This window comes from Acomys russatus, chromosome 24 (genome assembly GCF_903995435.1).
Source record: "Acomys russatus chromosome 24, mAcoRus1.1, whole genome shotgun sequence".
Taxonomy (NCBI): domain Eukaryota; kingdom Metazoa; phylum Chordata; class Mammalia; order Rodentia; family Muridae; genus Acomys; species Acomys russatus.
Window position 1 is genome coordinate 12,694,293 of NC_067160.1, and position 12,279 is coordinate 12,706,571.

A 12,279-nucleotide genomic window follows, 5' to 3' on the forward strand; every position below is an offset into this window, starting at 1 on the left:
TTTTCCTCCTGAATTTTATAACAGTTGCAACACATGTGTCATTTGCCTTAATGGGCTTTGTTCTCTGGGCTTTCTGGCTGGCTATACCTGGTGACTGCGGCGCCACCTGACATTCTGACCAAGATAGCACAAGTGTCTTCCTAGATTCCATCTGCACCTTGTCGCAGCCCCACAAACAGAACTACAGACCCTACAAAGGGCCCTAAAACAGGAGCAGAGAGATCAGGGTTCTCCTGCCTGACTGCCATTTGGAGCTTACTTCACTGGCAGATGAGGGACGGTCACTAGAGCAGCGCCACCACTGGGCACTTTGGGCATCCAGTAAACAAAATCACCGCAAGAAGATGTTAAGTAGGCCTGCCGCCCCACCCATTTTCCCTCTCCTGCCTTCTCCAGATGCCTCTTTAGACTGGAAATGGGAGTGAGCAGGCTTGCCTCTTTTTTCTGTGCTGTGATAGTTGTGTTTACTTGGTTATAGGTTAAATACATGAATGAGGATTTGTCGACTGGGTTTATCAAAGTGTTCTGAAGTTTCCAGTTGGGAAGCTGTGGATGTTCAGGAACAGTTAGTTATCAAGGACGAGACTTCTAACACCAGTGAGCAGGCCTTATGATTCTTCTTCACTGAAAAAAAAAAAAAAAACAGAATTCTGACCATTGGCTAGATCTGGGAAGGGGTTTAAAGTTTACCTCCTGTATTGTCCTTGGCTGGTGCCTTAGTTTAGCGGGACCCCTGGGCCCAAATCTGCCTATCATATTGTTCTACTTGTAGATTTCTAGGACCATCTGTATCCTTTTATTTTGCTATTCTCCCATGTGTCTCTCATTTAGAGTCCCAATAGGATGCCTTCCCCTCTGTCCCAGTTTCCTGGCAAGTGAAGGCTTTCGTGGGACATGCCCCTTGGGCTAGTATGCAGATATAAGTGAGTATATACCATTTGATTCTTTCTGCTTCTGGGTTAACTCACTCATTATGATCATTTCTAGCTCAATCCATTTATCCACAAATAGTTGAGTGGAGAGTGTGATACGACTTTCTCACGTACTCTGGCGCCTCACATTTGACCATGTCCCCTGTAGGGGGAGATCTGGTGGCACTCAGAGGAAGGACAGCAAGTAGCCAAGAAGAGACTTGATACCCTATGAGAATATACAGGGGGACGTAATCCCCCTCAGGAACAGTCATAGGGGAGGGGAATAATGGGAAAATGGGGGGGGGGGGAGGAATGGGAGGATACAAGGGATGGGATAAACATTGAGATGTAACAAGAATAAATTAATAAAAAAAAACAGAATTGCACACAGACTTTGTAGGATAAAGCAACACGTAAATAAAATTAAATAAGATTATTGGCTATGAATATTTTATACACATTGTAGCTTACCCTAGCAAAGTAAGACCTGACTCTTTACGTGTATTTTGCTAAGAAATTTGAAAAGTAGGTTTTGTTCCCAACAATTTCTCTAAAGACTTTTCCAAGGTCACCTACAGGAAAACCATAAATATCCATTGTTCATCTGAAGTAATTCAAGCCTTTATATTTTTGGCATTTTCCACAACGGAGTAAAAAAGAAGCGATGGGATTTTTTAAATTTCTCCCAGGCCCAAGTGATTTCTTAATTTACAATAAGCTAACTGAGAACACACAGAGAGCTTTTGTGCCGTTCACCCCCCCCATAATAACCCAAGTAACCAACATTATATTGTCAGCGCGGTCTCCTCTGATGAAGTGTTTAAGTAGGCTCTGTGTCAGGGCTTGTCATCTCAGTGTTTCAGGACAGGAAGTGCAAGGAGGAAGCCTCTCTCCTCCCTCTGGACACCTCTCCCAAAACACAACGTGTTTGCTATGTTTTAAAGAAAGGGCTACCCCTTGCTCCCTTTGTTATCTCAGTGCCTGACTTTCGGTCTTGGACAAGCTAAGTAAGTTGCAGATGAATAAATAGCCCCAGGCCCCATCCTCTCAAGTTCACAGTCAATAGAAGAGAAACCTGGGGATGAACAATGTCTAACGTCAGGTCCTGCAATTGGTTAGAAGTGGAAAAGAACACAAACCCAGATCTCTTGGTATTCACGTTGTAGGCATTTCAGCCAGTAAGTTGAACTCAGATGCCACACTCTCTAAAGAAAATGTGTTGAGTGCACTTTGTAGCTCACGGTGCCTGACTTACATACTGCTTATGAAGATGTGGCCCCTAATACTCGAGGTGTGATGTTTGATTATCCTAGCCCATGGAAACGTCTACCGTGAAAGCACAGTGGATCCAGACTCCAGGCCAGACCCCAGTTGTGTGGCCTTCATAAGTTCCTTGGTACAACCATCAGATTCACCTCTATGAAGGAAACACAGTGGTAACTGATGCCTTGGAGCTGCAAGACCCAAGCAAAGCGATACATATAGAGCAGACAGCTCAGGCTCTGTCCCACGAAAACCAGTGTAGCAGTAACTTAAACTGCTGTGCAGGAATTTGTTGAACCAAAGAGGAAAAGAAAAAGACCCTATAAAAATATATTTAAATATGCACAATACATATGTTTATTTTTAAGCATAATGAAATAGACACACATGTATTTTTCAACATATATGTGTTACATATTTAGCATATATATTACACAAAGAGTAATATCTATCACCGTTACATATTTAACATTATATATAGCATACATATGCACATATGTCACAGAGGAGTAATCCAGGGAAAATGTACAACAATATATTAAGATAAATGACTCTGAAAAGTGGGGTTTTGTTTCAATCTATATTCAAATATATCTTCTACAATAACCCTGAATGATAACTTATATAAAACTGATTTGTACTTTTAACATTATTATTGGCTCCTGTCACCTGTGTAAAATCTCACTCCTTTGGGGAAAATCCTAAAATCCCTTCAGTGTGAGCTGCTGATGTCAAACTGATACTATTTTTCCAAAAATCATTGCTGTGATTTTCATTTTTAGAATCAGTTAACTTTGCATTTACTTATTCTATTGAACATTTACCATGTGGTTGACACTGTTCTGGGTGCCTCATACTGTGGAGATAAGAGATGCCTCCATTTGTCTCAAAGCTCCTTTTAGCTGGGAAAACCAGACCAATGGAACCACAAGGCAAGTAGAAATTCCTTAGAACACGCTTTAACCATATATTCACAGCAGCCACGAAAATGACTGACATGAGTTAACATTTTGCTAAAAATAAATGATTATTTTGTAAAAACAAAACAAAAAAACCTCTGTGGACATGGTTTTATAAAGCATAATTTTACAAAGAAAGCACCCAAAAATCTATATAAGCTACACAGTAGACATGTCAGTGAGCTTCCAACGTGTCATCTCAAACGTAATAAGGCTGAGAAGTCTTCCTAGCTGTCGCCCCCGCCCCCCCATCATACCGTTCTCTGCACACAAGGGCCATCAGGCAGACTTCGTAGCTGCGGAGGTCACAGACGGGGCACAGCGGTGTGTAATGCTTAAGCTGGTAGTCAACATGATATACCTTCAGAATCAGTATAGTCATCCTGAATAACACGGGAGCACCATCGTAATCTACAACACGCTATCATTTTTCCTTGCTTTTCCTTATGTGGCTCTGGTGACCATAACTCATCGACACATTTGTCATAGAACCTTCCAAGAGAGCAGATAATATCAGTGGACTTGCATGCTTCTATCCTGGGATCCTACAGTGTTTTTCTAATATAAATCTAGATATAGTCGCAACCATATTTGTTTCATGCCTAGAAACAGCTATTCTTAAACAGCAGGGCCTCCTCGGAGGCTAACTGTGCCAGATGTGCCCCTTCTGCTCCTTGAACGCTTAGCAATAGAATGGAAGCCTTAGCATATGAAGGCAGAAGCCTCTTACACAGAAGAAGCATCCCTCATGATCCTGGGCCGAGTGCTGGGCCAGTGGCCAGAGCTCAGCCTGGAAAGAGTCACTTTCCCACCTGCCCTAATGTCCACTGTGCAACAGAGGACGAGCTTGTGCTTGAAGTCTTCACAGGAAGCAGCGGCCATCCTGAGCTGCCTTGATTCTCCCCTCTGACTGCCTGTGCTCAGCTTCAGCAGGAGCCCAGGGTGGGCAGCAGCTAATGGCTACCCTGGCAGTTGGCGTCATACCAAGAGACTAGACCAGAGACCCGTGTTGAGCCATCTGCGCCTGGGGGTAAATCAAAAGAGTTTTCCCAACTTCATAGGGGTAGGGGGGAGCAGAGCTCTTTAGAAACATGTTGCTGGGCGTGGTGGCGCATGCCTTTAATCCTAGCACTCGGGAGGCAGAGGCTGGCGGATTTCTGTGAGTTCGAGGCCAGCCTGGTCTATTAAGTGAGTCCAGGACAGCCAAGGCTAACACAGAGAGACCCTGTCTCAAAAAAAAAAAAAAGCTATGTTTCTCTAAAACTTTCCTGTGCGGGTGCTAAATGGAGTTCAAAAGCTTAAAGTGCCAGAGGCTGAAAAGGGACGGGACTCAGAAGAGCAAGAACAGCGAATAGAGAAGAAGGGTAGAAAGACGGCGAAAGTTCACTATATTCACCCTCCCGAACCACCCACCCACTGACAGGAAACAAAGACCCTGAAAATCTTTCCAGTCTGGTGAATTTCAGGGAGCTCTAGAAGTAGATTCATACCTGATTCTCACAGTAGGACCCAGCCTTGGGGCCTTTGGGTCAGTGCCCCCCTCCCACAACAACAGGCCTCCTCACAATGGAGAACAGGGGGCTGCTGAAGATTTTGGGGGCCAAAAAAAATATGACACGCTCGTTTGTGTGTTTCAAGAAATCTTCCAGCACCATATGTAAAGTGGATTAAAAGACCAACATCAAGGGAAGAGAGTGGAGCAAGGAAAAGAGGGATTTCAGTCATCCCTGCCTACAGAGGCGCCACGAAGGCAGAGCTAGTGGTGCTGCGGTCCCCCGGGAGCACGCCCGGTGCCTAAAGGGATGCAGCCAGTACTTACTTCGCAAGCCAGTGAACAGAAAAAGTATAAAACATAGGAGCTAATCGGTGCCTGCTGGACACAAGGAAGAGAGTGAGCCAAAACGTGGCTCAAAATCTGTGAGCGACATGGAAGAGCGTTGTAGAAACAGGCGGTTTGAGCTGAGAAGACGTAACGAGTTCAGGGGCACCCAGGGTGGCCTTGGAGGGAGCTTTCCAGAGTTACTGATAGGAAAACGACTGGCGAACTCCTATACCAGTTGTGAACACCACAGAACAGAGACACAGAGTGGAGGCTGGGGAGCGCGGTGGTGTTATTCCGTGGCTACAGGTGGGCACTTGGGTGGAGGCTTTTAGACTCAGTTTTGCACACTTGAGTGACAGAACCACAGAGTTAGCATTCGTTTAAAAATTAAAAGGAAAGGGGCTGGAAAGATGGCTCAGAGGTTAAGAGCACTGCCTGCTCTTCCAGAGGTCCTGAGTTCAATTCCCACCAACCACATGGTGGCTCACAACCATCTATAATATGATCTGATGCCCTCTTCTGGTCTTCACGTGTACATGAAGGCAGAGCACTGTATACTTAATAATAAATAAATAAATCTTTTTTTTTTTTTTAATTAAAAGGAGAACTTAAAACCCTTCTTCAATGTCAGTGTAAAGGCCCAAATGAATACGTAGAGCAACAGAGCCAAATTTAGCCTTCCCTGAATATCTCCTAAACTTTACAATCACAAAAATTTAGAGTTAAAACAAGCTTTTAAATAACACCCTGTGATATTGTCTTTGTGGCTGTTTAAATGTTTTATATCTTGATCTTGAAATGCATACCAAGTTGGGAGAAGAAGGCATCATAATCTTTTCAGTGCAAGAACCACCAGATAGCACATAAGCCCTAATGCCCCTGCTCCTAGAAAACACAGCACAGGAAGCATCATCTTTGCAGGCATCCCAGGAACCCTCACCACTCACGTGGCCATGGCAACATCCTCAGAGGTATCTTACTGCTTTTCAGCTCTTCTATGCACCTGGACCATCAAACAGCCTAATCCTTGAAGGGAATGTTGCATATGCCGTTGTTAATGCAGAAGCTCTTGTCAAGCCATAAATGCCAACACACATAGACAGACCCTGACAGGAGCTTAGCGATGAGCCAGCTGAGTCCCCTGAAGGGATCTGAAAGCCAAGTCCAAGCTCCACGGACAGAAGAGGAATCAGCCAGGGGTGCTGCTCTCAGCGCTGCTGCTGCTGCTGCTGCTGCTGCTGCTGCTGCTGTTGCTGCTGCTGCTGCTGCTGGAAAGTGGGGCTGGCTACAAGTACAGGCTGCCCATCTTTGAAGCTGATCTGGGAGGACAGCAGACAGCCGCAGCTTGAAGACCAGAGTCTCGCAGATACAAAAGGAAAACAGTTGAAGTGGAATTTGGAGTATAGAACTCACAGACGCAGGATAAGACGCATCCCCTTCAGGGAGTTGGGGATAACTGCTTTCCTGGAAGCTCCATTTCTCTAACACTCTGAAACATTAGTGGACTCTGTTAATAAGGCAAGTAAAAGTTTTTGGGATAGTGGGGAACCATACAATAAGACCACAAGCATTACCCAAAGACTATGTTTACTATAAGGAATAACAGTGTTGTACCCTCTTCAACAGCACGCTCATTAAAACTGAAACAACACACAGAAGAATAGCATGCCCCTGGGCAAGAATAACATGAAAATTTATGAAGCATTCTATACAAAATAAAAAAAGAATAACAGTATTAATTTGCTTCGCAATTTGAATTCATAAATGTATGCTACATAAAGGTACTTAGCCACCTTTGAATTTTTTTCAGCTTCTTCACTGACTTCACTACCCACCTTTGTTTTTTAAACTAACTCATACGTTTGTTTGCTTACTATTTATTTACTCAGTAAATGAATGCAATTTGCCTATTATATTTGACTGTAGTTCACAAAATTAAGTGGAACTTTCAACGAATAATTTCCATTTACTGCTCACAGGACTTCAGCTCATTCCAGTTTTAGTGTTTCTTTTTCTAAAAATAATTCTATTTTCACAGCAGAAAGCATTTTCTTTTTGCTAGAATTATCTCTTTTTGTGCAAAGTGGGGAGAGGGAACAAAAGTTTCCCCAATCACATATGTCTATCCTCAAAAAAAAAAAAAAAAAAAAGTGAGAATTTGTCACCAGTCCTGTAGGGATATTTGAACATAATTTGAAAACCACCCTAGCTTATCCTGGCTTCTGACAGGAGCTGATTGGTAACGTCTTCATTTGCTCTGCTCGTTATGAGGTGGATTTCTGCTTTGTTCAATGCTTGTGTTCTCAGCTTGGTCTCTCCAGCCTTCCACTGTGCTAACCAGCTGTTCTCACCACTGAGCTAACCCGTGGATGGTGATGTCACACAAATTATTCTCAACTTTATTTTTAATTTGGTCAGCAGCCAGTGTTTTCTGCAAAAGGCATTTGCTCCTCAAAAAAAAAAGGGGGGGCGGGGGAGGGAGTAAGCAAAATCTAGTTTCCTGTGGACCAAATCCCTCAGGAATTCTGTGAACTCTGAGAAGGAAAAAAAAGGTTAATCGTTAACAGTTCCATGCCTGTGTCACTTACAGCCCACCACTGGATTCTCTCAGTCTAACACCCTTTCAGCGGGAGCAGTTAGCACATTGAGACCAGACTGAGTTTTTTATTGCAGACTTCAATAAGGCACAGGGTGAGTTAAAAGAAGGCTATCTTTAAGATTTATCCATGTGTCCTGGAAAAGGAGCTCAGTAATTCCTTTAATCCATGCTGTCATCTCCCTGTCTTTATGCTTTGCGTTGGTCTCTTAGCATCACACCTTATTTGAACAGCGATCATCACAACTCATAACGTAAGTTAGAGCTAACAGGATCTCCAGCCCACGCCTTGAGGGGAGGCACTGCTACATCTAGATTATGCTCTCTCATGAGATTATATATCTCAGAAAAATAAACTGTGCATACCCAAACTGTTTTCCGTAACCTGCGTCTCTACAGTTCGCCTTTAAGACTCTCTGACAATAAACCAGAGAAGCCAAATGCATAAATTATTTTTTAAAAAGGAATTAGTCTCGAAATAGTTCTTTAACATTAGTTGAAGCATTGGACATAAACCTGCAAGTGTACTATAAAAAATTATTTGAATTAATAAACAGGGTCAGTTGAAGTAAAAGCTGAGCTTTAAATGGAATTTGCAGGCTCCAACTTTAAAACTGCATCAGCTGGTGATCTATCCGTGTGTGTATCTTTAAATACCACTAACTCTTAGTGAGACGTGCCATTGATTTTCCACTTCAAATGACATGACATGAAAGCTTCATTTCTAGAACATTCAGCATGAGTTTATTGAAATTCCACAAACTTCTGTATACCTGTGTATACAAAATGTACCTCTAGATACTCATCAAAAGAGTTTTGAGTGCCGCGGTACTTGAAAGCGATGTGAGGGAGTCTTTACGATGCGGGAAGTAACCTAACAGAATCGCTTGCTTTTATTTCACAAAAGCTTGTCCCGAAACTGGGTCTCTGTGCATGCTGCGTTAGATCTGCATCTGAAATGATGGCCATCTCTAGAAGCACATTCTTAGTATAATTTCATAATTCCATGTTTTCTTAGCTACCTATTAGCCCACTGTTCTTGTAGCTGCCTATAAAGCAGCAGTTCTCAACCCGTGTGTAGGTCTAGACCCTGTGGGTCCCCTAAGACCACTGGAAGACCCAAATATTTACATTATGAAATTACAGTTATGAAGTAGAATGGGGGGTCACCGCAACGTGAGGAGCTACAGTAAAAGGCCGCCGCGGTAGGAAGGTTGAGAACCTCTGCTCTAGAGAGTAGGCATGAATTTTGAATGGTCCTCAGTGCCTGGGGGAACCATTTCTGAGTTTCAAAATAGTCAAGAGCCTTTCTTTGGGGTTCAAGCACACAACATCACCTTAAAACATGGGAAGATCTGCCTTGGAAAAGCAGCAGTAGGGAGGGGTCTCACAGTTTTAATGTGTATATTTATACACTTTTTATCTTATGCAAAATAACACTTTGTACAGAAAGTATTGCACAATGCTTTATAATAAGTGAAAAATAGATTTCAGAGAAAGAAAAGATTGAGAGAAGATTAGTCGTAGCAAAGATCAAACTTTAAGAACTGGAGATGGATGGATGGATGGATGGCTGAGGAACTTATGTTTGAAGTGTTGTAATGAGAGATCATATGCCTCTCCCTTGGTGGTTGTTAATGGGGTAAGAGGAAGGAGGGAAGGAAGGAAGGAAAGACACGATGGAGAGCAAGAGAAAGGGAGGAAAGGGCTGCTAGGCTGTCTAAATCTGTGTTTCCAAAACTCAGTAGGCCTTAGAACTCTGTGTTCAAGTGTCTGTGAGATCAGAGCTATGTACTGAGTCTTCAACAAATACTCTTAAGAAAGGAAGAGGATCTAGTCTGTCCCCTTTGCCAATTTCCATGGTGTAAATACCCTTCCCATAACCAACTTCAAGCTGCCAATGGGGCATTCACTGCCTAGCTTCCCCTCCTACCCAATTTCTCTCTCTTGTGCATACCCACTTTTAAAATGAGCAAACTGAGGCCCAAATAAATGAGAGACGTTATAAAACGTGCCAGTGTGCAGCTGTCCACATTCACTTGCATCTATGATCTTATTTCTGAGGCCAATGGTGATTCTTTATTGTCTGCACTCAGAAACTCAGCTACATGAACAGGAAGAATAATTCAACAGCATCTAGTGATAAGAAAGACCCTTACCTTAGAAATATAGCTTTCTGGTTGTCAAGTTACCTGCTCAGCTCTTCTGCCTAGAGATAGCATAATTTAGATAATGTGCCATATTACCAATGCTTTCTAAAAAGTAACAAGAAATTCAGGTTTATTCATTTATAAATTGTTTCAACCCATAGTCATAAAAGGCAGTGTGAGAACTTAAAATATCATTATGAAGTAATTCAAATCTTGAAATCTCTTCGATCTTGGCTTAAATTGATTGTCTGGTCTAGAGAAGATTAGAAAAATTAGCATGCTTGGAAACAAAGGCAAATTAATCTTTGCTTTGTTTTACTATTTTTGATGCTATCATTTTTTCTCTCAAATCACAATTTAGGTAAGGATTTCTTGAGATACATGCCTTTAAAAGATAAAATTGTTTTTACTTATTTTTATACATTTACATGAATAAATTTGATTTTGTTTGTGAAAGTGATGTTTCTTCCTTAAGTTTAAAATGAAAAGATCTTTTTGTCATTTTCCTTTGAGGCTCATTATCTTTTGTGGCAGAGAAGTCCCTGGGAACGTTTCTATAAATGGATTTGTCACTTAAATCCCAGGTGCCACCCTGACCAGCTTCCTCCGAGCTCAGATGAGTCCCTGAATCTAATAACTGTAATTTGGTTTCTCATAAAAGGGACTAAGAGAACAGTAATCTGTACTTTATAGGGTGGTTGGTCCAAAATACAGAGATTTTGAGAACTGACCATTATGTTCATGAATTTCATCCTAACTTTTGTCCATTTTATAACATCCCCACTCTCTTACTGGAATCTTGATGGCGGGGGTGGAACATTTGGGGTTCAAGTTTATTTTCTTCAAACTATCTGGAGCTGGAAACCATTCAGGTTCTCCTCATGTCTCACTCATTAAGAATGGGTGCCAAGAACTGGCACCAGTGGACAGTCGGTGTCTTGTAAATGTAATAACGGACTTGGGTTGCCGCCGTAATTACTTCTGAACAGCGTGAATACAGGGACCGTTTTAAACACAAAGACCTTACAAGAGTCAATAAGCCCCAGACACGAGATGAAAGGGAAAGCAGCTGAATAAAAAGTGGAAGAAATTTAAGGGAGGATGGAGCTCCCTGCTGGTGGGATGTGGGTGTTTCTAACAGGGTTCCTTCACAACCTCAAGATGCACAGTAACGAACAAGCAGCATCTTCCGCTGCCTTCTCTGGGAAGCTGCCCTCGGGACTCTTCAACTATTCTATTAAAGTCATGACACTGTCTACTTTTGATCCTTGAAATTGCCCCCAGTCTCCTGGATGCTCTCTGCCTGTGCGGTGATGGGTTTCTTGAGCCAGGCACAAACATTGTGTCAGGAGAAAGTTTCCTGGCCATGGTGAGACAATCCTGAACAAAACAGGCAACTGTAGCCGGGTGCGAGTCCTCCAAAGACTGGAGTCCGATACTGTGTCCCCATTGCTCTTTCCAGGCTTCTTCAAAGAAGTTTCTCAACCTTCTTATAGGTAGAATTATTTAATGAAAGAGTCCGATGAAAACCCTGAGGATGGTATTACAAGGAAATGTTCACCATCCACCAAATATCTCTTCCCAGTAGTGTCATTGAATCCCACCAACTTCTTTAAGGTGTACTGTTTCCATTTTATGAGTCATGTTAGATTTCAAAAAATTGACTTATTTAGGTCAATGGAATACTGTCAGAGAAAAATTTAGGAAACTGTGAACCTCCTACTGTGCCACATCAACTCTTAAATGAACTTGACAGAACATGAACTTGAGTTTCGGTCCTACTACTTAACTACTTACTGGTATTGGTTAGTCCCCCCAGACCTGGGTAACCCTTAGCCGAGTTCAATACGTGACCTCTGCATAGCTAAAATATGGTTTTAACAGACAAGCGCAGCAGTGGTAGGCCAGGCAGCAGAAAGGGTGTTCTATCATTGGACACCCTGACTCCAGCACCTACTGAGGTAACTTGCCTACCTCAGTTTCCTTCTCCATATAGTGGGGATGGCCTTAACACATTCTAACGGTTTTATGTGAATCAAACACAAACAGCATTCACCGTGTAGCAGATCCCACTCGACAGATGTTACCTTTTAAAAGGATGTATGTTTGGGCCAGCAAGATGGCTTAGCAGATAAAAGACCCTGTAGCACAAACCTGATGACTTGAGTTCAAAGTTTAAAATATAAACCAGTCTCCGCACAATGGACTTCAAATCCCAGCTACATAGGAAACTGAGGAAGTGTGAGACCAGCCTGGACAAGGCAGCAAGACTGCCTCACGTTGGAGATGGAAAGGCAGAGTGAGGAAGAATCCTGAAGCTGGACAGCCAGCCAACATAGCCAAGCGGTATTAGCGTGTTGGATGTTTAAAGGATAAGATATATAGAGATAAAATATGTATAAGATCCAATACGTGAGATCTGAATTTAAACATACAGTCTCTAAGACAGCGAGTGCAAAAGCCCACGACCCTGGGACAATACAGCAGTGGTTATTGATATGACCCGGTATAATTATCTTGTCTCTCCATCTCAGCATTCACCTAGCCTAAAACGTAGAAATTCTCCAGTCAACTC

General features: G+C 42.5%; 1 non-coding gene across 1 annotated transcript; it reads left to right on the plus strand.

Moving 5' to 3' along the window:
• The first annotated feature begins 6,563 nt into the window (after positions 1–6,563).
• Positions 6,564–6,674, plus strand: LOC127207803 (U6 spliceosomal RNA). Its single transcript, XR_007833005.1, has one exon. It is a non-coding gene; the product is annotated as a U6 spliceosomal RNA (small nuclear RNA).
• The last annotated feature ends 5,605 nt before the right edge of the window (positions 6,675–12,279 follow it).